This window comes from Rana temporaria, chromosome 9, assembly GCF_905171775.1.
Source record: "Rana temporaria chromosome 9, aRanTem1.1, whole genome shotgun sequence".
Classification (NCBI taxonomy): Eukaryota; Metazoa; Chordata; class Amphibia; order Anura; family Ranidae; genus Rana; species Rana temporaria.
Window position 1 is genome coordinate 180,674,666 of NC_053497.1, and position 24,671 is coordinate 180,699,336.

General features: G+C 43.4%; 1 protein-coding gene across 3 annotated transcripts in view; it reads left to right on the forward strand.

Annotated features, from left to right (window-relative positions):
* LOC120914367 (protocadherin-11 X-linked-like) overlaps window positions 1-24,671 on the forward strand; it is a 1,131,869-nt gene that overhangs the window by 26,925 nt on the left and 1,080,273 nt on the right. Inside the window, exon 1 of one of the 3 annotated variants that reach the window (XM_040325049.1) lies at window positions 7,544-7,704. The exons of the other annotated variants lie outside the window; for them this stretch is intronic. The gene's annotated coding sequence lies outside the window, so the exon portion shown is untranslated. Of the gene's footprint in view, window positions 1-7,543; window positions 7,705-24,671 lie in introns of those variants that run through there. 3 annotated transcript variants of the gene reach the window in all.

Below are 24,671 nucleotides of genomic sequence, written 5' to 3' on the forward strand. Positions count from 1 at the left end.
CCGAAGGCGTACGAAGATGTACGCCTGTCGGATCTAACCCAGATGCCGTCGTATCTTGGTTTGAGGATTCAAACTAAAGATACGACGCAGGAAATTTGAAAGTATGCCGGCGTATCAGTAGATACACCGGCGTACTCGCTCTGTGAATCTGGCCCTTTAAGTTTTCCACTAAGAAAAAAAAAACGACAAAATATGAAAAAAAAGACACATATATATATATTTATATGGGAAAAAACTCAAGCTGCACTAAAATGCCAATTATATAATCTTACGGTCAGCTGTAGAGGTCACCGAGGATCAGTTTTGGGTCGTTTTCCGGCAGAATGTAACAGTAAACGAAGCAGCGTCTGATCTTATTAGCGGTGAGTAGGTAGTAAGTGTGACGTTTCCGCGTTTCTTAATGGCTGCAGCTTGTCAAAGGCATCAAAGTATCTCTTTCACATTGTCAGAGGTTTTTTTTTCTCTCTTTATTTTTCTCAGAAACGCTGAGAATATTCAGGGCAGCGAGCGCGCGCGCGGTGATACATAAAACAGGTCAGCGCATTAATAAGTACGAGTTATTGTCAAATTAAATGTCGGAAAGTCTTCTAATGATTTAAATTGACAAGTGGCGCGCTCCAGTCTATCAACACCATAACCCGCAATGAAGAGACGGTGTGGAGATGAAAACACATGTTTGAAGGGTAATTGGTGTTCAGTTGTGCTGGAAAAGAAAAAAAAAAACGCTTATTTTACCGGCGAGAAATTCCCCCGGAATACCTTGTCATACAGATTTGCAATATTTAAAAGGGAGGCTTCCTTTTTATTTATTTTTATTTATGTCTTTTATTTATAGTTATTAATTTATTTGTATTTATTTATTGGAATTTATAAATTTATTTTTATGTATGTATGTATTTATTTTTTCATTTTTTTTACTTATGCCTTTATTTATATTGATTAATTTATTTGTATTTATTTATTTTAATTTATTAATTTATTTTTTATGTATGTATGTATTTATTTGTATTTATTAATTTATTTGTATTTTTTTTACTTATGTATTTGTATATATTAATTTATTTGAGTTTATTAATTTATTTTTATGTATGTATGTATTTATTTATATTTTTTAATTTATTTGTATTTATTTATTTATACTTATTAATTCATTTGTATTTATTTAATTGAATTTATTCATTTGTATGTATGTATGTATGTATTTATTTTTTCCTTTTTATTTTTTTACTTTTGCCTTTTTTTTTATATATATATATTAATTTATTTGTATTTATTTATTTTAATTTATTAATAATTTTTTTTATGTATGTATGAATTTATTTGTATTTTTGTTTTACTTATGTATTTATTTATATTTATAAATTTATTTGTATTTATTTATTTGAGTTTATTAATTTATTTGTATGCATGTATGTATTTATTTATATTTATTAATTTATTTATTTGAATTTATTTATTCATTTGTATGTATGTATGTATTTTTTTTCCTTTTTTGGTTTATGGCTATATATATATATATATATATATAATTTGTATTTTTTTTATTTATGTATTTATTTGTATAAATTCATTTATTTGTATTTATTTATTTATTTATTTGAATGTATTAATCTTTTTTTTTTCATGTATGTATGTATTTACTTGTAGCTCTGCACCCTGTCTCTAGCACACCCCTAAACACTGTGCATAGCACACCCCTGAACCCTGTGCATAGTGCACTCCTTAACCCTTCACCCTGAGCTTAGAGTGCTTCTGAATGCTGCACCCTGCATATAGCACACTCCTGAACCCTCTGTGTCATGTACTCCTGAACCCTACACCCTGTGTACAGCACACTCCTGAATCCTTGTGCATAGCACACCACTGAACCTGGCACCCTATGCACGGTACACCCATGAACTGAGTGCATAGCACACCCCTGAACCCTGTGCGTAGCACACCCCTGAACTCTGAACCTTGTGCATAGCGCAACTCTGAACCCTGCACCTGTGGGTAACGCACTCCTGTACACTGCACCCTTGAACCCAGTGCACCCTTAAACCCAGCACCCTGTATGTAGCACACCCCTAAGCCCTGAACTCTGTGCATAGCATGGCTCTGACACGTGCAATCTACTAAAACTTGCACCCTTGCACCCTGTGTATTGTGCACTCCTGAACCCTCCACCATTGTGTGTAGTGTGACCTTAAACCCTGCAACCTGTGTGTGGCATACTCCTGAACCCTGCACCCTGTGCATAGCCCACCCTTGAACCCCAAGCCTGGTGCAGCCCTGAATCCTGCATAGGGCATTCCTAAGTCCTGAACCCTGCATTCTGTGCATAATGTACTCCTGAACTTTTCACCCTGGTGGTGGCACACCTCTGAACCTCGAACCCTATGCTTAGCACATCCCTGAACCCTGCACACTGTATGTAGTGCACCCCTAAACCCAGAAACCCTGTACGTAGCGCACCCCTAAACCCAGAAACCCTGGGGTAGATTCAAAGAGCAATTGCGTCTGCGTAACCATAGTTACGCAGCGCAATTGCTTACTTGCGCCGGCGTTACGAATGCTCCTGATTCAGGAACCTCGTTACGCCGACTGCAGCCTAAGAAATGACTGGCATAAGGCTCCTTATGCCGTCATATCTTAGGCTGCATTCTTACGTTGGCCGCTAGGTGGCGTTCCCGTTGTGGTCAGCGTATAGTATGCAAATTGCATATTAACGCCGATTCACAACCCTACGCGAGCCCTGCGTACGCAGTTTACGTTGTTTGCGTACGTCGGGTTTCGCGTAAGGCTGCTCCTGCTAAGAGCAGGGGCAGCCAATGCTACGTATACCCGTCGTTCCCGCGTCGCGAAGTTTAAATTTTACGTCGTTTGCGTAAGTGAATCGTGAATGGCGCTGGACGCCATTCACGTTCACTTTGAAGCAAATGACATCCTTGCGATGTCATTTGCCGCAATGCACGTCGGGAAAGTTTCCAGATGGAGCATGCGCACTACGCTTAGCGTGGGAACGCGCCTAATTTAAATGATCCACGCCCCCCCACGGGATCATTTAAATTGCGCGCGCTTACGCCGGGCATTTTGCCGGAGCGCCCACGCAATTTACGGAGCTACTGCTCCGTGAATCGAGGGTAGCGCAGGTAATTTGCGGAGGCGCAGCGGCAAAACGGTGCGCTGCGCCTCAGTAAAACCTGCGCAAAGCTACTTGAATCTACCCCCCTGTGCATAGTGCGCCCTTGAACCCTGAAGGCTGCACCCTGTGCATAGTACACCCCTGAACTTTGCACGCCTTTGTATTTATTAACACACCTTTAATACCCTCCCACTGTTGCACAGTGCAATTCAGCCACACCGATTAAGGGGCACAGGCCATGTTGCTACTCTTGCCGGGTGGGAGTTGAGGGCCAGATTCACAGAGGAAATACGCCGGAGTATCTGCTGATACTCCGGCGTATTTTCAAATTTGCCGCATCGTATCTTTATTTGTAATTCACAAAAAAGATACGACGGCTTTTGGCTAAGATCCGACAGGCGTACGCCTTCGGATCCTAGGTGTAATTTTCCGGCGGCCGCTGGGTGGAGTTTGCGTCATTTTCCAGCGTTGGGTATGCAAATTACGGCGATCCACGAAGATACGCGCGTTCGTTGCATTTTCTTACGTCGTCGCTACTCGGTTTTTCCCGTCGCAAACTTAGGCCTGCTTTTTCATGGCTTACATTTAGAACAGCCATGTTAAAGTATGGCCGTTGTTCCCGCGTCGAATTTCAAATTTTTTTTTTGCGTAAGACGTCCGGGAATACGAAACGACGTAACGCACGTCGCCGTTCAAAAAAAATACGTCGGGGCGCCGTAATTTCACGCAAATCCCGTCGGGAAATTTCCTAACGGAGCATGCGCAGAACGTTCGGTGCGGGAACGCGCCTAATTTAAATGGTACACGCCCCATTTGAATTAGGCGGGCTTGCGCCAGACGGCTTTACGTTACACCGCCGTAAGTTTACACGCAAGCGCTTTGTGAATCAGGCACTTGCGATGAAAACTTGCGGCGGTGTAACATAAATGAGATACGTTACGCCGCAGCGCAAGTACGTGAATCTGGCCCAGTGTTCTCTGTACTGCACTGCGGTATATGTCAGAGCTATATCAATGTATAATAATAGTGTGTGACTGTGGGGGAGGGTACATTAGAGTGTAAGCTCCTCTGGTATCAGACTAAATACATGTGAAAACCTAGAAAAAAAAGAGAGACATACATAACGGATACATAAAATACAAAGAAAAAGAAGAAAAAACAAAAACAAAAAAAAGGGCAATGCAGCGTGGGATGAAAAGCTAACCTAACAGCTACTTACAGCGGTAAATGAATAGAAGGAAGATAATGAAGACGAGATCGGAGGATCGCTAAGTTGGGGAAATAAGACATTTCTTAGCAACGGGGAGATTAAAGTTGCCCATTAAAGTCTAGCAAGCAAAGGTTGTTATTTATGAGGCTTATAATGATTTGTTTTCCTTAACCGTGTCTTTTTTGCTGTTATTTATGTAGGTTGTGTTAGTTTTTTTTTATTTTTTTTTTATTTTTTTTTATCTCCCTGCAGTACTAACAAAACTGCTGACTATTAGACTTTTGTTGGATAATACAAATAACCTGAAGATAGAGGGAGGCGTTGTTCTAATGGTGGCCACTGGGGGAACTATTTCTTTAGAGAGTTCCTTCTTATTCTGTAATAATCCAACGTATGTACATGCAGTATGATGCAAAAATCTGTTGATGATTAGTGTTGCTCACGAGTATTCGCGAATATCTCGAATTTCGCGGCCAATATTCGCTATTCCGAATATTCACATTTTTTCAATTTTATTTTTAAAACAGATCACATCCTATCGACGTCTAAAAGCATTGCTAGTATGATTAGAGACCCTGGGCAGAGTAGCTAAGCTGAGGCGATCCTTTTATGTTGCCGAATTTAAAAAAAAAAAAAATTGCGAAATTTCGCTAATGCGAATGCGAAAATGATTGCGAATTTTTGATAACTGTGGTAGGAGAACTCTGATTGGCTCTGATGCAAAAGAAGGGCGGAGAAAGTATTCGCGAATATTCGGAAATCGAATATTGGTGATATTTTATCGAAATTTCGCTAATGCGAATGCGAAATTGATTGCGAGATTTTGACAACTGTGGTAGGAGAACTCTGATTGGCTCTGATGCAAAAGAAGGGCGGAGAAAGTATTTCGCGAATATTCGGAAATCGAATATTCGGAATATTTTATAAAAAAAAAAAATGTTGTGAAATATTTTGACAACTGTGGTAGGAAAACTCTGATTGGCTCTGATGCAAAAGAAGGACGGAGAAAGTATTCGCGAATATTCGGAAATCGAATATTGGTGATATTTTATCGAAATTTCGCTAATGCAAATGCGAAATTGATTGCGAGATTTTGACAACTGTGGTAGGAGAACTCTGATTGGCTCTGATGCAAAAGAAGGGCGGAGAAAGTATTCGCGAATATTCGTAAATCGAATATTGGTGATATTTTATCGAAATTTCGCTAATGCGAATGCGAAATTGATTGCGAGATTTTGACAACTGTGGTAGGAGAACTCTGATTGGCTCTGATGCAAAAGAAGGGCGGAGAAAGTATTCGCGAATATTCGGAAATCGAATATTGGTGATATTTTATCGAAATTTCGCTAATGCGAATGCGAAATTGATTGCGAGATTTTGACAACTCTGATTGGCTCTGATGCAAAAAAAGGGTGGATAAAGTATTCGCGAATATTCGATTTTCGAATATTCGCGAATACTTTCTCCACCCTTCTTTTGCATCAGAGCCAATCAGAGTTCTCCTACCACAGTTGTCAAAATATTTCACAACATTTTTTTTTTTAATAAAATATTCCGAATATTCGAGAATACTTTCTCCGCCCTTCTTTTGCATCAGAGCCAATCAGAGTTCTCCTACCACAGTTATCAACAATTCCCAATCATTTTCGCATTAGCGAAATTTCGCATTTTTTTTTTTTTTTATAAAATATCACGAATATTCGATTTTAGCGAATATTTCACGAATATTCGGCTATATATTCGTGATATATCGCGAAATCGAATATGGCGTATTCCGCTCAACACTAATGGTGATTGATAAGGGAGAGTATAAAAAAGAATATTCCCTTATGTAAAACAAATAAAAAAACAAAATAAAAAAAAATATATATATATATATATATTTTCATGCAGTATGATGCAAAAATCTGTTGATGATTGAAAAGGAATAGTATATATGTAAAATATATATATATATATATATATATATATATATATATATATATATATATATATATAAAAATATATATGTATATATATATATATATACATACACATATATATATATATATATATATATATATATTAGTGCTGTCAGTTAAACGCGCTATTAACGGCGTTAACGCAAACCCATGTTAACGCCGTCAATTTTTTTATCGCGCGATTAACGAGGCGGCGTTCGGGGGTTATACCGGGATGATGCCTGCAGCCGCAGGCATCATCCCGGTACCGTTGTTTAGAGCGGGCGATCGGCTATCCAAACATAACAACCGATGCGGCTAAAAGCCGCTCGGTTGTTATGCCGGAGGAGCGGGAGGGGACATCCCCCCCCCTCCCGCCGCCTTTCGCCGCTCTGACCGGGCCTCCCGTCCCACCGGGAGACCCGATCCTCCATCCGCCGCGTTCTGTGTCCAGGCGGAGACTGACACTAAGCCGTAAACGGCTTTGATTCAGTCTCCACATTGAAACCACGGAAGCGGCGTCATGACGTCACTTCCCGGGTTTCTCGGCTGCCAATGGCGCCGGATTTATAAAAAAGTACATAGTATTCAGAATCGCCGTTTTCGGCGATCTGAATATTTTGAAGTGCAAAGGAGGGCTTGGAGGTCTTTTAGACCCCCCGATCCCTCCATAAAGAGTACCTGTCACCACCTATTGCTGTCACAAGGGATGTTTACATTCCTTGTGACAGCAATAAAAGTGATCAAAATGTAAAAAAATAAAAAAACACAATTTAATATTATAAAAAAATAAAAATAAATAAGAAAACAAAAAAAAAAAATGTTTTAAAGGGTGAACCTCCTTAATCGCGCGATTAATCGTGAGTTAACTATGACATTAATGCGATTAATCGCGATTAGAAATTTTAATCGCTTGACAGCACTAATATATATATATATATATATATATATATATATATATATATATATATATATATATATTGTAATAGTGAGGGTCCCGGTCACCATAAAAACGCAGCAAAAACGGACACAGAGTCTGCATGTCAGCGGACTGCAGAACTTCACAGCAGAACTTTAAAACGGAGAAAAGTGTTTTGGCAGCTTTCTCCGGGTTTTGCTAAGTTCGGATGGGGCTGTGTGGTTTGGAGATCCTGCAGAGACTTGGGTGGGATGGGATCTCCGGTCCTGTGTCCAGGTCTTGGGAATAGCCAGCAGGTTGTGTGCTCAGGTGAAAACAGCCAATGTAATCAGGGACTGGTGAGAACAGAGAGGAGAGGAAGGTGGAGTGTGTGTGGAAAGCTGTCTGCCCTGGAAGACTACATCCCTGGTGTGGGGGGGACGTTGTGCCTGGCGGACTGGGAAGGCTGGCAGACCTGAGGTGGCTAGCGAGTCCAAGGGGGGCTGGAGGAAGTCCGGAAGTCTGGGAGATGGTAAGCTGGAGAATCCTGTTGAGGCCAGGAGTGGGCCAGGTATAGCAGGTACTGCAAGGCTGAGTGAGCCTGGGAGGCTTGGTATTTTGTTTCTAGGAACATTACTGGAGAAGAACCCCTGCGTGGGAATCCTGTATGTGAACTGTTTGTTTTTGCCTTTTAGCCTAGGTTCACACTGCTGCGAATTCAAAATCGCGGTAAAATGCGCGATTTTACGGCTGCGATTTTGCCGCGATTTGGGCCGCAATTTAATGTAAATCGCGGCCCGAAATCGCAAAAAAGTAGTACAGGAACTACTTTTTGAAATCGCAGATGCGGCGTCGCACTGATTAGGACAGTGCCATTGCCGACAATTGCCGCCGATTTGAGATGCGATTTGACATGTCAAATCGTTCCAAATCGTACCCAGTGTGAACCAGGGCATAAATTAAAAATGGGCTGCCATGCCCTCAAACCTAACATCTGACTGCTGTGGACTCGCTGAAAAATGCATTTTACCATTGAGTTAAACCCCCCAATGTTTACAATATATATACACATATATATGTGTGTGTATATATATTCATACAGTATGATGCAAAATCTGTTGATGATTGATAACGAATAGTATAAAAAAATATTTTATGTAAAAAAAATAACAGATAAATAGGAAAATATATATATATATATATATATAATATTTTTTTATACTATTCGTGTGTGTGTGTGTGTATATATATATATTCATGCAGTATGATGTAAAATCTGTTGATGATTGATAAGGAATAGTATATAAAGGAATATTCCTTCCTGTAAAAAATAAATAAACATTAATAATAATTATATATATATATATATATATATATATATATATATATATATATAATTATATATATATATATATATATATATATAATTATATATAATTATATATATACACATTAATATTCATACAGTATGATGAAAATCGGCAGATGATTGATAAGGAATAGTATAAGAAGGAATATTCCTTTCTGTAAAAAGAAAACATAAATAATAAAAAAAAATATATATATATATATATATATATATATATATATATATATATATATATATATATATATATATATATATATATATATATATATATATATATATATATATATATATATATATATATATATATATATATTATTGTTTTTTTTTTATTTATCTATTATTTTTATACTATTCCTTATCAGTCATCAAAAGATTTTGCAATGTATATATGGATAGATAGAAAAAAAAATATACAAGTATTAATATTAAAAATATTATTATTACTACGATTTTTTTCTAAATTGAATGTGTCTTTACACATATTTAGTATAATATATTTTATATAAAATAAAAATAGCATCAATAAAATATATATATATATATATATATATATATATATATATATATATATATATATATATATATATAATATCATTTTTTTTTTAATATTAAATAAGTAGTGTATGTGTGTGTGTGTGTGTGTATGTGTATATATATATATATATATATATATATATATATATATAGCTTTTTTTTACTGTAAAAATCTGTGAATCTCAGCGCTTCTCTTTGGTTACATTTTGTCATGTTTGTGGCTGTTTTATTTGTATTTTTTTATGTGCACATTTTGGACCTCATGTAAAACCACAAAGCAATTGCCTTTTTTTTGTTGTTGTTGTTGTTGTTCTCTTGCCAAATTTAAAAATTGCTTCTTTTTTATGATGTTGTTATAAGTTTGATCAACGTTTTTGTTTAGCATCGCCCGGTCCAGATGGGCCGACACAAAGCTGTGAAAATGTGGAAGCCAAAACTACATTGGGGCTGGCTGACCCGTTCTGCTTTTGCGCTTTTCCTGCATCAGCACTGTAGGAATAGAAATAAAGTAAAGCCTTGGATTGCGAGGATAATTCGTTCCAGAAACATGCTTGTAATCCAAAGCGCTTTTATATCAAAGCATTTTTTTTTTACAGGGTATAAAAGAGAAGAGAGGCGCCTCTAAGTGTAGCAATACGTTGCTAAATGTTGTCCCTTCATTAAATAGAAACCATATTGCTACACTAATGCCGTGTACACATGATCGGTTTGTCCGATGAAAACAGACTAATGGACTGTGGTTTGCCGTGATTTTCAGCCGCTAGCGTTGCAGTTTTTTAATCCCCGCTAGGGGTTGAAAAAGGGTTAAAAACACCCGCAAAATGCTGCAAAGCTGCGTTTTGGAGGCACGACCCCATTGCTTTCAATGGGCAGGGGCGCTCTAGGAGGCGGTAAAAATACTGCCCCCACCGCGCCTCAAAGGTGCGGCTGGCAGGACTTTTTTAGCGTCTCCCGCCAGCGCAACGCTCCAGTGTGAAAGCCCTCTGAGGCGGCTCTTTCAGGGCGCATCGCGGGCGATATTTTTAGCGCAAAGCGTCCCCAGTGTGAAAGCAGCCTTAGGCCTCGTACACACGACCGAACATGTTTACTGAAACTGGTCCGCGGACCAGTTTCGGCGGACATGTTCGGTAGTCTGTACGGCCGACCGGACCGGATTCCCGGCCGAGCGGACAGGTTTCCAGCGGACAAATGTTTTTTAGCATGCTAAGAAACATGTCTGCTGGAAGCCTGTCCGTTGGACATGTTCGGTCGTCTGTATGACTCACCGGACATGTCCGCTCGGCCGAAAGCCCTCGCATGCGTCGAAGTGATTCGACGCATGCGTGGAAGCATTGATCTTCCAGGGTCGCGCACGTCGCAGCGTCATCGTCGCGGCCACGGCGCGGCCACGTCACCGCGTATCCTGTCCGCTGGAAATTTGGTCTGATGGCCCGAGAACCCGCGCATGCCGTCGAAGTGATTCGACGCGTGCGTGGAAGCATTGAACTTCCGGGTTCGCGCACGTCGCCGCCACGTCACCGCGTCGTCTGTCCGCGGGGAATTTGGTCTGATGGTGTGTACAGCCATCAGACCAAATGATCCCAGCGAACATGTCCGATGAAAACGGTCCGCGGACCGTTTTCATCGGACAGGTCCTGTCGTGTGTACGAGGCCTTACAGTTCTTTCAATCAAATATTTTCTTGAAAATATCACACAGCAAGGAAAGGTGGAAAACTCCATTATAAAAAATATTATATAACATTATCATTTATTTATATATAAAAAAAATAGTAATAATTCACTGACAATGTGCATTGGCCCCCCGTTTAGAAAAAAGTCTTCCCCCACCTCGAAACGCACAAATTGGGGTCGACGACGATCCATCTCATTTGATTTACCGATCTGTAAATGTAGATAGTTGGCGCGGCCACTTCCGATCATATGTTCTTTTATTTGTTCTTTAGAACTGAGATATCCCCAAACAACCACCCCCCCCCCCCCCCCCACGCCCGTCTACGGTGTGACGCAGTGCGGTTTTCAGACCGTTGTAGGAACAAACCACAAAGGGCGACAAAATGGTGTCACTTTGGCCGCGCGCTGTCAGTCTGGTGGCAAGTGTTGAGTCATGATTTGTGGCAACCATCCAGCGTGAAACTTTAATTAGATTCATTTGGTAATACATTATCTTTGGCAAGATTGTTAAACGAAACCCATCGGGCCGGAAGGCGATGGATCAGAAAGCCGGAGAGTTTGCTAACTTGTATCAACTATGTTTTTATTTTATTTTTTGGAAAGTCAAAGTGGACACAAGAGTAAAAAAAATATCAAACAAGTGCAGGGGACGCATGGGGGGGGGGGGGGGGGGGGTGTCACTGTAGTGTCCTTGGCTATTACATTGAGGATCTAGTCATTTAAGCGGATCTGCACTCTATGTGGTTGACATACCGGGAAGCAGTGGCGGCTGGCGGTATATTTTTTTGGGGGGGGGCGGCAAACACTATGGGGTAGATTCAAAAAGAAATTACGTCGGCGTATCTGTTCATACGCCACGAAACTTCTAGGATGCGCCGGCGTATCTTTTTTCTGTATACAGAAAGCAAGATACGCCGGAATTTTGCTAAGATACGACCGACGTAAGTCTCTTACGCCGTCGTATCTTAGTTGCATATTTACGCTGGCCGCTAGGTGGGGCTTCCGTAGATTTACGTGTAGTATATGTAAATAACCTAGTGTTGCTCACGAATATTTGTATTGCGAATATTCGGATCGAATATAGCATATTCGAGTATTCGCAATATATTTCGAATTTCGCGGTGAATATTCGCTATTCCGAATATTCAAATTTTTTCAATTTTATTTTTAGAACAGATCACATCCTAGTGATCTCCATCGACGTCTAAAAGCATTGCTGGTATGATTAGAGACACTGGGCCGAGTAGCTGAAGCAATCATTTTATCTTGCCGAAAAATCGCAATGCGATTATTCGGCAATCGGAATATCGCGCGATTATTTTCTCCGCCCTTCTTTTGCATCAGAGCCAATCAGAGGGCTCCTACCGCAGTTGTCGAAATTCCGCAATAAATATCGCATTCGCATTTTGCGAAATTTCGATAAAATATCACGAATATTCTGAGCCAATCAGAGGGCTCCTACCGCAGTTGTCGAAATTTCGCAATTCTTTTCGCATTCGCAATAGTGAAATTTCGCAAACATTTCATTTCGATAAAAAATCGCAAAAATGTATCGAATATTCGTGATATATCGCGAAATCGAATATGGCGTATTCTGCTCAACACTAAAATAACCTAGATACGCCGATTCACGAACGTACTTGCGCCCGGTACGCCGTTTACGAAAAGGCTTACGTCCGGCGTAACGTCACTCCTGCTATATGAGGCGCAGCCAATGTTAAAGTATGGACGTCGGAACAGCCGTCAAATTTTACGTTGTTTACGTAAGTGGTACGTGAATGGGGCTTGTGCGTAGGTTACGTTCACGTCGAAAGCATTGAGCCGACGTAACTTAGGGAGTATATGCGACGTGACTCTGAGCTATGACAACAAAGTCATAGGTGTGATGGTCGAGGTCCCCAGTGTTTGGCTATGTAGAGTAGCTATCCCTAGATCTTGATGTATTCTAGCATGACTGTGCCCCTGAGCACCAAGCCGGTTCCACAGAGGCATCTATATACTTGTTTTAGATTAGTAATTCAAAAAGCCATGTTGATCAGGACAAGGGCCTCATCCCGACAACCCTGGTCGTTGGTTATCGGAATCTGGGAGCCCCCTTTAATAAGGGGGCCCCCAGATCCCGGCCCCCCACCCTATGTTAATAAGTATGGGGTACATAGTATCCTTACCCATTCACCTGGGGTAAATGGAGTAGCTCCTCTGCTATCTTTTGCCCGCTATTTTGCTAGCGGTTGCCCGTTCTTCTCCGTCGTCTTCTTCCCTCCTCTCTTCTTCCGATGTTGACATGACGCTCTCGTGTGCACAACGACTTATATAGGCACGAGGCGGAGTCACCGGATGACCCCGCCCCTAATGACGTCACAGTCCCATCACGTCATAATGGCCATGGTTTTGGACTGGGATGTCCAACAAAGTCATAGGCGTGATGGTCGGGGGTCCTCAGTGTTTTTGGCTATGTAGAGTAGCTATCCCTAGATCTTGATCGACATACTTGTTTTAGATAAGTTTCTCAAAAAAGCCAAGACAACCAAAGCAAATCTCCAATCTACAAGAAATGGCCGCAATCTCGCTAAAAGTATTTCCCTCTTGGCAGGTTTCCTTTAAGGCGCAATCTAGATAATTTTTTTTTTTAACTTCTAATGAGAGTTTGTTTTTTCGACGTCTGGTTTAGATAATACCCGTGAAAAAAAAATCCACGATTTTGAGTCGGATGACAAGCCTTGGAAACTAAAAGCATGCCATTAACAAAAGGTTAAAAGCTCGCGGAAGCTTCCGTTCTGAGGTGTCTCGCCACTAGGAGACACTAGTTTAATGAGTCAAGCGCAATGGCTTTAATGGTTCCTCTTTAAACCTTTTTTTGATTGGCAGCAGCACTTAGTCCGCACCGTGTCCTCACTGATGTAAATCACCAGACTTCTACCTTCTACAATTTAGTCGCGGTAATAAATTAACGTGGATGCCTTCTAAGAGTCTACCCGTTAATTTTCAGTAAGCCCGCCATGCAAAAAAAAGATTGCTCAGGATTGAGTCTTGGAGGAAAGCCTGATGATTTAAGGGATCGTTGAGTCGTACGGTCGGCGCCCCCACAACCTGTGCGCCACAGGGGGCGCAACGAATTGCATCGGAGCAGAATTGTGTCCTTCTTGGAAGGCTTTCTGCCTTGTCCAGCCCTGGTCTTCGAGTTCGGTGACCCTCAACGTGTATCCAAACCCCAAACACTTATAGGCAGATTCAGAGTGAGTTACGCCGGCGTATCAGTAGATACGCCGTCGTAACTCTGAATCTACGCCGGCGTTAATTTAAGCGTATTCTGGAAACCAGATACGCTTAAATTAGGCTAAGATACGAGCGGCGTAAGTCTCCTACGCCGTCGTATCTTAAAGTGTAATTTTTAGGCTGGCCGCTAGGTGGTGCTTCCGTTGAGTTCGGCGTAGAATATGTAAATGACTAGATACGCCGATTCACGAACGTACGTGCGCCCGTCGCAGTAAAGATACGCCGTTTCCGTAAGAGATACGCCGCGTAAAGATAAAGCTGCCCCTAGGAGGCGTAGTCAATGTTGAGTATGGCCGTCGTTCCCGCGTCGAAATTTGAAAATTTTGCGTAAGTCATCCATGAATGGGGCTGGACGTAATTTACGTTCACGCCGAAACCAATACGTCCTTGCGGCGTACTTTGGAGCAATGCACACTGGGATATGTACACGGACGGCGCATGCGCCGTTCGTAAAAAAACATCAATCACGTCGGGTCACGGGTAATTAACATACAGTAAAACACGCCCCCCCATCCTCATTTGAATTAGGCGCGCTTACGCCGGCAGCATTTACGCTACGCCACCGTAAGTTAGGAGGCAAGTACTTTGTGAATACAGTACTTGCCTCTCTGACTTAAGGCGGCGTAGCGTAAATACGATACGCTACGCCGCCTTAAAGTTGCGCGCCCCTACCTGAATCTAGCTATTAATCCCAATAGGTTGTCGCATATGTTCCTGTAATATTAGAACGCTTAACCACTTCAGCCCCCCGGACCATTTGGCTGCCAAATGACCGGGGGCCGCTTTTTGCGATTCGGCGCTGCGTCGCTTTAACTGAAAATTGCGCGGTCGCGCTACGCGGCTCCCAAACAAAATTTACGGATTTTTCTCCACACAAATAGAGCTATTTTTGGTGGTATTTGATCACCTCTGCAGTTTTTTATTTTTTTGCGCTATAAACAAAAACAGAGCGACAATTAAAAAAAAAAAAAAGCAATATTTTGTACTTTTTGCTATAATAAATATCCCCAATTTTTTTTTTTAAATATTTGTTTCTCAGTTTAGGCCGATACGTATTCTTCTACATATTTTTGGTTAAAAAAAAAAAAGCAATAAGCGTATATTGATTGGTTTGCGCAAAAGTTATAGCGTCTACAAAATAGGGGGATAGTTTTATGGCATTTTTATTAATTTTTTTTGTTTTACTTGTAATGGCGGCGATAAAAAAAAACATTTCAGAATAAACAAAGCGGCCCCCGTATTTCCGTAATATTAGTCGTTTTTACAGCATTGCAGCAAGCGGCGTAAGTCTCGGCGTTTGTTCTTAATGAGATTGTTGTTAAGAATTATGTTTTGCGATTACTCGCTTACCCCGAATAGTTTATACAATCTGGTTTACAAGGATTGCAATTTTTAGTAGATTAATATATCTGAAATTATTTCCCGTGCTTGTAAAAGGGAAACAAGGTAAATTAGTTAATGCCACTGGGACGTCTCGCTCGCTCGCTCTCCCGCACTCTGCACCCGGCGCACATTTTTTATTATAGGCGGCGAATATATCTGCACGATTGTGTCACCAATTTAAACTCTGTTTAAAATCAGTAATGAATCCTAGGAGATGACTAAACGTTTGTTGCTATAAAAAAAAAAAAAATACACATAGAGCACCAATTAACGAGCGGAGCAGAAAGAAAACAAGCCGAGAAAAGGAAAAAAAAGCAAAAAAATAAGATAAACTTCATTATCCATTGTACATTATGGGCCAGATTCTTGTAGAATGGAGTAAAACTCTGGCGGCGTAACGTATCTCGTTTACGTTACGCGGCCGCAAGTTTTACGGGGCAAGTGCTTGATTCACAAAGCACTTGCCTGTAAAATTGCGGCGGCGTAGCGTAAATCCTCCGGCGCAAGCCCGCCTAATTCAAATGATCCAGGTAGGGGGCGTGGATCATTTAAATTAGGCGCGTTCCCGCGTCGATCGTACTGCGCATGCGCCGTCCCTAAAATTTCCCGACGTGCATTGCGCTAAATGAGGTCGCAAGGACGTCATTGGTTTCGACGTGAACGTAAATGGCGTCCAGCGCCATTCACGGACGAATTACGCAAACGACGTACATTTTTAAATTTCGTCGCGGGAACGACGGCCATACTTAACATTGGTTGCCCCTCATATAGCAGGGGCAACTTTACGCGTCGCAAAAGCTACGGAAACTTCGTAAATTCACTGCGTCGACCGCGCGTACGTTCGGGAATTCGCGTAAATAGCTAATTTGCATAGACGACGGGGGAAAACGACGTCGGCGACACCTAGCGACGGAAAAAAAAAATTGCATCTAAGATCTGACAGCGTAAGAGACTTACGCCTGTCGGATCTAATGGATATCTATGCGTAACTGATTCTAAGAATCAGTCGCACAGATACGCCGGGCCAGATTAGGACTTACGACGGCGCAAATGGCGTTGCGCCGTCGTAAGCCCTTTGAGAATCTGGCCCTAAACCTCAATAGATTGTAAGCTCTTCAGCCTTCTGTACAGAGGTGGCTCTAGGCTTTGTGAGGCCCCCCACTCACACCCATGACAGGAAAATTAATTCAAGGACAAGAGCCTCTTCCCCACAACCCTGGCCGATGGTTGTTGGGGGGGTCTGTGGGCAAGGGGGGCTCATTGGCATCTAAAAGCCCCCTTTAACAAGGCGGCCTCCAGATCCTGCTCTTTAATAAATAAGGGGCGATGTCACCCGGTGAACCCGCCCCCTTGTGACGTCATTGAGGGCACGCTGGGTCATTGACGTCACAAGGGGTGGGGTCACCGATATTCACTGGTTGTTAGGGATGCATGGTGGCCCCCGCTCCTGAGTCAGGGCTCTTAAGGCTGCCTGAGCACAGCAGCGTTAAGGTCCCCTGTCCCCTCAAAATCGGGGTAATGCATTGGGTAAGTTAGGCAGACCGCGAGGCCCCTGTGAGTGTGAGGCCTTAGGCGACAGCGGAATTTGCCTAATTAAAGAGCTGATTTTGCTTCTGTATACTCTCCTTTACCCTAATAGATTGTAAGCTCTTCAGCCTTCTGTATTTTATATTCTACTAGATTGTAAGCATCAGTGCCCCATCATCGGTATCATCGGAAAGAATAGTGCCCCATCATCGATATCATCGGAAATAATAGTGTCCCATCTTTGGTATCAGTGGGAGGAATAGTGTCCAATCATTGGTGTCAGTGGGAGGAATAGTGTCCCATCATTGGTATCAGTGGGAGGAATAGTGTCCCATCATTGGTATCAGAGGGAGGAATAGTGTCCCATCATTGGTGTCAGTGGGAGGAATAGTGTCCCATCATTGGTATCAATGGGAGGAATAGTGTCCCATCATTGGTATCAATGGGAGGAATAGTGTCCCATCATTGATGTCAGTGGGGAGGAATAGTGTCCCATCATTGGTGTCAGTGGGAGGAATAGTGTCCCATCATTGGTGTCAGTGGGAGGAATAGTGTCCCATCATTGGTGTCAGTGGGAGGAATAGTGTCCCATCATTGGTGTCAGTGGGGAGGAATAGTGTCCCATCATTGGTGTCAGTGGGGGGGAAAGTGCCCCATCATTGGTATCAGTGGGAGGAATAGTGCCCCATCATTGGTATCAGTGGGAGTAAGTGTCCCATCATTGGTATCAGTGGGAGTAATAGTGTCCCATCATTGGTGTCAGTGGGAGGAATAGTGTCCCATCATTGGCGTCAGTGGGAGGAATAGTGTCCCATCATTGGCGTCAGTGGGAGGAATAGTGTCCCATCATTGGTGTCAGTGGGAGGAATAGTGTCCCATCATTGGTATCAGTGGGAGGGATAGTGTCCCAATAAATAAATTGTATCTCTACCCCACTCCCCCCTTACCCCCTAATAGAGTGTAAGCTCTTCTGTCTCCTATACAGTATACCTCCCTTATAACCCAATACATTGGCCCGGATTCATCTCAGATACGTTATGCCGCCGTAAATTAGGGCGCAAGTTCCGTATTCAGAAAGAACTTGCGCCCTAAGTTAAGGTGGCATAGCGTATGTGGTCCGGCGTAAGCCCGCCTAATTCAAATGTGGATGATGTGGGCGTGTTTTATATAAATTACAAGTGACCCCACATATTTGACGTTTTCTACGAACGGCGCATGCGCCGTCCGTGAACGTATCCCAGTGCTCATGCTCCAAATTAACCCGCAAAAAGCCAATGCTTTCGACGTGAACGTAAATTAGGCCCAGCCCTATTTGCGAACGACTTACGCAAACGACGTAATCGACGGAAAATTTGACGCTGGCCTGACGTCAACATAGGATACGCCTCATATAGCAGGGGTAACTTTACGCCGGAAAAAGCCGAACGCAAACGACGTAAAAAAATGGGCGGACATACGTTTCTGAATCGGCGTATCTACCTAATTTGCATATTCGACGCGGAAGTCTAGGGAAGCCCCCCTAGCGGTCAGCGTAAATATTGCACCCTAAGATACGACGGCGTAGGAGACTCGTATCTAGGCAACATTGAGGCGTATCTGATTCTATGAATCAGACGCCGAGATGCGACGGCCCGCACTAGAGTTACGCCGGCGTATCTGGAGACATGCCGTCGTAACTGCTTTCTGAATCCGGGCCATTGTATCTATTCCTGCACTTTGTACAATGTTTCCAATGCTCCCAGAAAAATTGCATAAAAAAAATCAAAAAAATCTTACAATACCTAAACTGTTAAAGTGATACAAAAGCCAATAAAAATCTCTTTATCAGGTTGAAAGATTTGCGCTTCTGCCTATCACCGCCGCGCGGAGAGACGCGGCTTCGGGTCAATTCGCACTTTAAAAAATCACGTCACCTCGCAAAAAACTTTACCGAACGTTCTCTTGATTAGATTACAAGCCCAGCGCAATAGTCAGCCTCGGCATCTGCAGAAATACCTCCCGATATAATGAAGATGTAAGTGCCTTAAATTGGTCTGATTAAGAGATTGTCATACACCGAGCATATGGAGAGCCGTCTGTCAGCTACGCGTCGGGGAGGCCACCTTTCCTGAGGTTTCAGGGAATTGTAGTACCTCGAATATTTTTTTATCTTGAACTATTTTTCATCCTTTTTTAAACCAAGATCTTTGTTTTTTTTTATTTTTTTTTGGCCTTCACCCCATTGTCTGTAATTAGTCTCCTCCGCCATCGCTGTGCGTCGTGTTGTTGCTCGCATTTGATCAATTATCTGAACGCCGTGAAGTGATACTGGCAGCTCAAATTAGGGATGTAATTTGGTGACGCACAATTTCCGCCCAGCGATCCGCGAAACATCAGCTGTTTGTTCAGCCACGCATCGTAGAGAAGAAGATGGAAGGGCAAGATCCAAGGATGGTGACCAAGAACGTTGAGGATCCACTGCAAAAAAAAAAAAAAAACGGAGATACAAGAAGATTATTAATAGTTTCAAAATTATTGTTCACTTAAAAAGATTAAAAAAATTAAAGCCCAACTCCCAGAAAAAAATGAAGTGGGGCTGTGCCGGCACGGCACGGGTCAACTACATATTTTGTCTAGGGGGTTGAGGAGAAAGCTTAAACTCACCCGATCCTTTGTTTCATTGGAAAACTTTGCTCCCCCAGACTGATCTGGGGGGTGGGTTTATACTGGGGGACAGATTGACCAAGGAGGGATTGTACTGGAGGGCAGACTGACCTGAAGGGGATGTACTGGGGGACAGACTGACCAAGGATGGATTGTACTGGGGGACAGACTTACCAACGAATGAATTGTTCTGGGGGACAGACAGACATGGGTGATGTACTGGGGGACAGACTGACCAACGAAGGATTGTACTGGGGGACAGACGGACCTGGGGGATGTACTGGGGGACAGACTGGCCAAGGAGGGATTGTACTGGGGGACAGACTGACCAAGGAAGGATTGTACTGGGGGATAGACGGACCTGGGGGGGTGTACTGGGGGACAGACTGACCAAGAAGGGATTGTACTGGGGGACAGACTGACCAAGGAGGGATTGTACTGGAGGGCAGACTGACCTGGGGGGGATGTACTGGGGGGGCAGACTGACCAAGGAAGGATTGTACTGGGGGACAGACGGACCTGGGGGGAATGTACTGGGGGACAGACTGACCAAGGAGAGATTGTACTGGAGGGCAGACTGACCTGGGGGGGATGTACTGGGGTACAGACTGACCTGGGGGGAGGGGACTGTACTGGGGGACAGATTGACCTTGTTTGATGTAACTACACTCCTAAAGCTTTTTCCATTAGTAACACAAATTGGCTACACCCACCATTCATCACAGGGCGCTGAATGTGCTGCAATACTACTCTTATTGGGGCACCCAAAGGTGCCCCCAGGTCTTTTACAATCCTATAGTGGAAATGGCAAAACAAATCTTTGTGCACCACTAAAGTGTTCGGCTTGGTGAAAAGGTGGCAACCCTACACTATGCAGACATGCACACTTCCTCCTTCTCCCTTGCAACCACTCAGGCTCCTCGGGAGGGCAGAGCCCTGATCTTTCGTCAGGTCCCAGACTATAACAGGTGAGGACACTTGTTCCATCGGTGTGCCGATTGCCTGCAAAACCTGGTCCAAGGATTGGAGTTTTTTCCCTTCCAAGTCTCTATGAAGTCTCCGGGCTCCAGGTCCCAAAACTGGGTTCCACCAACCACTGAGGAAACTGCAAACCCAGTTTCTTCCAAACTAAATAAGCATCCTAGAGCCAATTAACTTGCCAAGTTGAGAATCCTGGGTGACCTAAACCCCCTTTAACATCACAACGTGGCACCCCACTCTCACACTCCTTTACTAAAACTACCCAGCTGAACATCCAGTTGTCTGAGACTCCCTACCCATAGCATGTTGGGCAGAAAGCACTTGATTTTCTCTACCTGGCATCAGACATCTGCGCCCACACCATTGTGCCTTTGTCCTCTTCTATAAAATGATAGTAAAATGACAGTAAAAATATTGTTGTAAGCACCCATTGTGTAAAATAGGCTTCAGCTGGTAGCCTGGTAACAAGCCGGCTTTCCCGTCTCTTGTCTTCCCCGTACCTGCTGGTATACAACCTCATTTTCTATTATCTAAAATATTGATAGTATCTGCAGGCAGGCAGCTTCTCGGTTTGTGTACAAGTAGAATCAATTAAAAAAAAAATACTGCAATGAAAGTGCTTATCCCTGACTTTACTAAGTTTAAGAAGTTAGAGATTTTTTTTTTTCTCCATTTGCATAAAATGTAGAACTCTTAGGCCCCGTACACACGGCCGAGGAACTCGACGTGCCAAACACATCGAGTTCCTTGGTGAGTTCAGCCCTGAAGCCGCCGAGTTCTCCCATAGAACAACGAGAAAATAGAGAACATGTTCTATTCTCTCGACGAGTTCCTCGGCGGCTCCATCGGGCCAAAAGTGTACACACGACAGAGTTTCTCGGCAGAATCCGGCTCTGACCGAGTTTCTCGCAGAATTCTGCCGAGAAACTCTGTCGTGTGTACGGGGCCTCAGACACACACGATATAGATAAACGTTTGACCATCACACCTACCTATATGGCCAGATGCATATAGTCCCCTCTCCAAAATGATGGAGTTCAGTTGTTTCCGGTGAAGGGTTTTGCTAATACTACAACATCCAAAGATATTTTAGACAATTGTGCTCTTCGAACCTTGTGGTAAGAGTTTGGTGAAGACCCTTTTCTGTTCCGGCATCGCCGCTTAGTGAAGGATCGGCTCGGGCGGCTTGGCTGTTGAGGCTGCTCTAGTCCTGCAAAGGGAACGGTGTTCTTGCTGTGAAATAAGTGCAGAGACGCCGTTCCCACACGTTCCCGCAGGACTGGAGCCCTGACTGTAGTCCTGTGCACAAAGCTAGCTCCATAAAGACATGGCTTGACTAGCTTGATGTGAAGGAGCGTGGTTCGGGGCTGCATGAGTGCTGCCGGCACTGGGAAGCTATAGATCATTGAGGGAACCATGAATGCCAACATGTACTGTGACCTACTGGAGCAGAGTAGTATTCCAACATGATAACGACCCCAAACACCCCTACAAGATGACCACTGAAGAAGCTGAGGGTGAAGGTGATGGACTGGCCAAGCATGCCTCCAGACCTAAACCCTATTGATCATCTGTGGGACATCCTCAAACGGAAGGTGGAGGAGCGCAAGGTCTCCAACATCCACCAGCTCTATGATGTCATCATGGACAGAGGCATTGCTAGGGGGGTGCCGGGGGTGCGGTCCGCACCGAGTGACACCCACTAGAGGGGTGACACCATCCCGTTTTTTTTTTGTTTGTTTTTTTAGCTGACATGCCCAGCCTGCCCTGTGCAACCCCAGCCTGCCCTGTGCCACCCCAGCCTGCTCTGTGCCACCCCAGCCTGCCCTGTACCACCCCAAAGAGCCCTATATCACCCCAGCCTGCCCTGTACCGCCCCAGCCTGCCCTGTACCACCCCAGTCTGCCCTGTACCACCCCAACCTGCCCTGTACCACCCCAGCCTGCCCCGTACCACCCCAGCCTGCCCCGTACCACCCCAGCCTGCCCCGTACCACCCCAGCCTGCCCCGTACCACCCCAGCCTGCCCCGTACCACCCCAGCCTGCCCCGTACCACCCCAGCCTGCCCCGTACCACCCCAGCCTGCCCCGTACCACCCCAAACGTTCCCATGCCACCCCAACTTGCCCTGTACCACCCCAATCTGCCCTATGCCACCATAACTTGCCCTATACCAGCCCAACCTGCCCAATGCCATTTCATTTTTCATTCTTATTTCAGTGACTTTTCTTCTCCCCCCCCCCCCTCGGTGTCCTCATTTCGGAGTCACCTGAGAAGCTCCACTATTTGCCCAATCTGATATATATATATATATATATATATATATATATATATATATATATATATATATATATATATATATATATATATATATATATATATATATATATATATATATATATATATATATATATATATATATATATATATATATATATATATATATATATCTATCTCGTGCTTGAAAACTTCAGAATTCTCCGCAGGGAGTTTAGAGTGTGTCGTCGCCGCAGGGCTTCTTTTTTTTATCATTATTATTATTTTATTATTTTTTGGGACATTTTGCTCAGGCAGGGTAGATAATTGTGTTGCTGAGCAGGAAGTTGATTTTGCATTAATAATGTTTTCATTTTCCTACTCTTTACCTTTTTTGGACTGTTGAGTACGAGATTAAACGTTCGTCAGCCTTGGGTGGCGGGATGTCAGCTTGGCTTTCATCTGACAACTCCGAGAGAAGATATATACGGCAGGCTGGGCCGCTCTTCTCCGCACTATGGCTGCTTTCTACCTGTCTCAGGAGGACACGGAGGTGTGCGAATCACCGGGCTGTGTTGCTCTGGGGGGTGGGGGGTATTTGCTTCTGGGGGGTCTACTGTTGCTGGGTGCAGGAGACTACTGTTATAGGGTCTATTGTTGCTGGCTACACTGTGGGATCTATTGTTGCATGGGGGTGTCAAATTAATTACTTAGCACCACAAAATAACACTCAGTAATGTGTTCTTGAAAAGGGGCGGTACTGGGAGGGGGTAGTGGGTGTAGACAACAGACAAGGGGTGATTTGGTTGCTGGCGGGGCCTATTGTCCTTGGGGGGGGGGGGCTACTGTTGCTGTGTGCAGGAGACTACTGTTATTGGGTCTATTCTTGCTGGCTACTCTGGGGGGTCTATTGTTGCAGAGGGGGGGTCAAAAAAAATACTTGGGTTTGTTTTTTTATGTATTTTTTTTTCTTTTACACAAACATTAAAAAAAATTTGCTTTGTTTGCCGTCCTCAGACGTAGTTTTCCGACCAATGCCATGACTAAGCGAAAGTTTCACTTTTTTTCTTTTTTAGAAGGCTTATAGAGCGTAAATTATTCAAGATTTAATTAGACTCCAAATACGTGTTTTTTTTTTCTTGTATATATTTTAGCAGTGAATCTATAAAAGGAGGAGAGCTGCTGAGGTACGGGGGTTTGGTGATAAGGGCGCCGGAAATCCTCGGCGTAGTTATTAGGCGTAGAAGACGGATGGCGATAGGCAGGTCATTACCTGGAGATGGGTTTTTTTTGGGCGCGATGGACGCACCTGATGTCCCGGCGGAGATTAAAGGGAAAACGGCGAATAGTTTCCAGGGGACGTTCTCAGTTTATATTGCAGGGATTGGAGCGCTTGCATCCCAAATAGGCAAGTCAACATCCTTGCTGAACGATGGTTGGATGAAAGGCATTGTGGGTGGAGGAATCATTGACTGCAACTGGCCACAGACAGACAATAGATGGAAAGGTAGACTATCTCACTCTGCTGGCACGGCTTTAGCCCTAAAGACGGGGTTCTGACAGGTGCCCTTTATAATGCATGTTACACTATAGGTAGAACTATGACAGGTCCACTTTGTAATGCATGTTACACTATAGGTAGAACTATGACAGGTCCACTTTGCAATGCATCCTACACTACAGGCAAGACTTTGAGGGGGTCCCTTTCTAAGGCATGCTACACTATAGGCAAGACTTTGAGGGAGGACCCTTTGAAATGCATCCTACACTATAGGCAAGAGTTTGAGGGGGGTCCCCATGTAATGTGACTAGACTATAGGCAAGACGTTAAGGGGGTCCCCTTGAAATGCATGCTACAC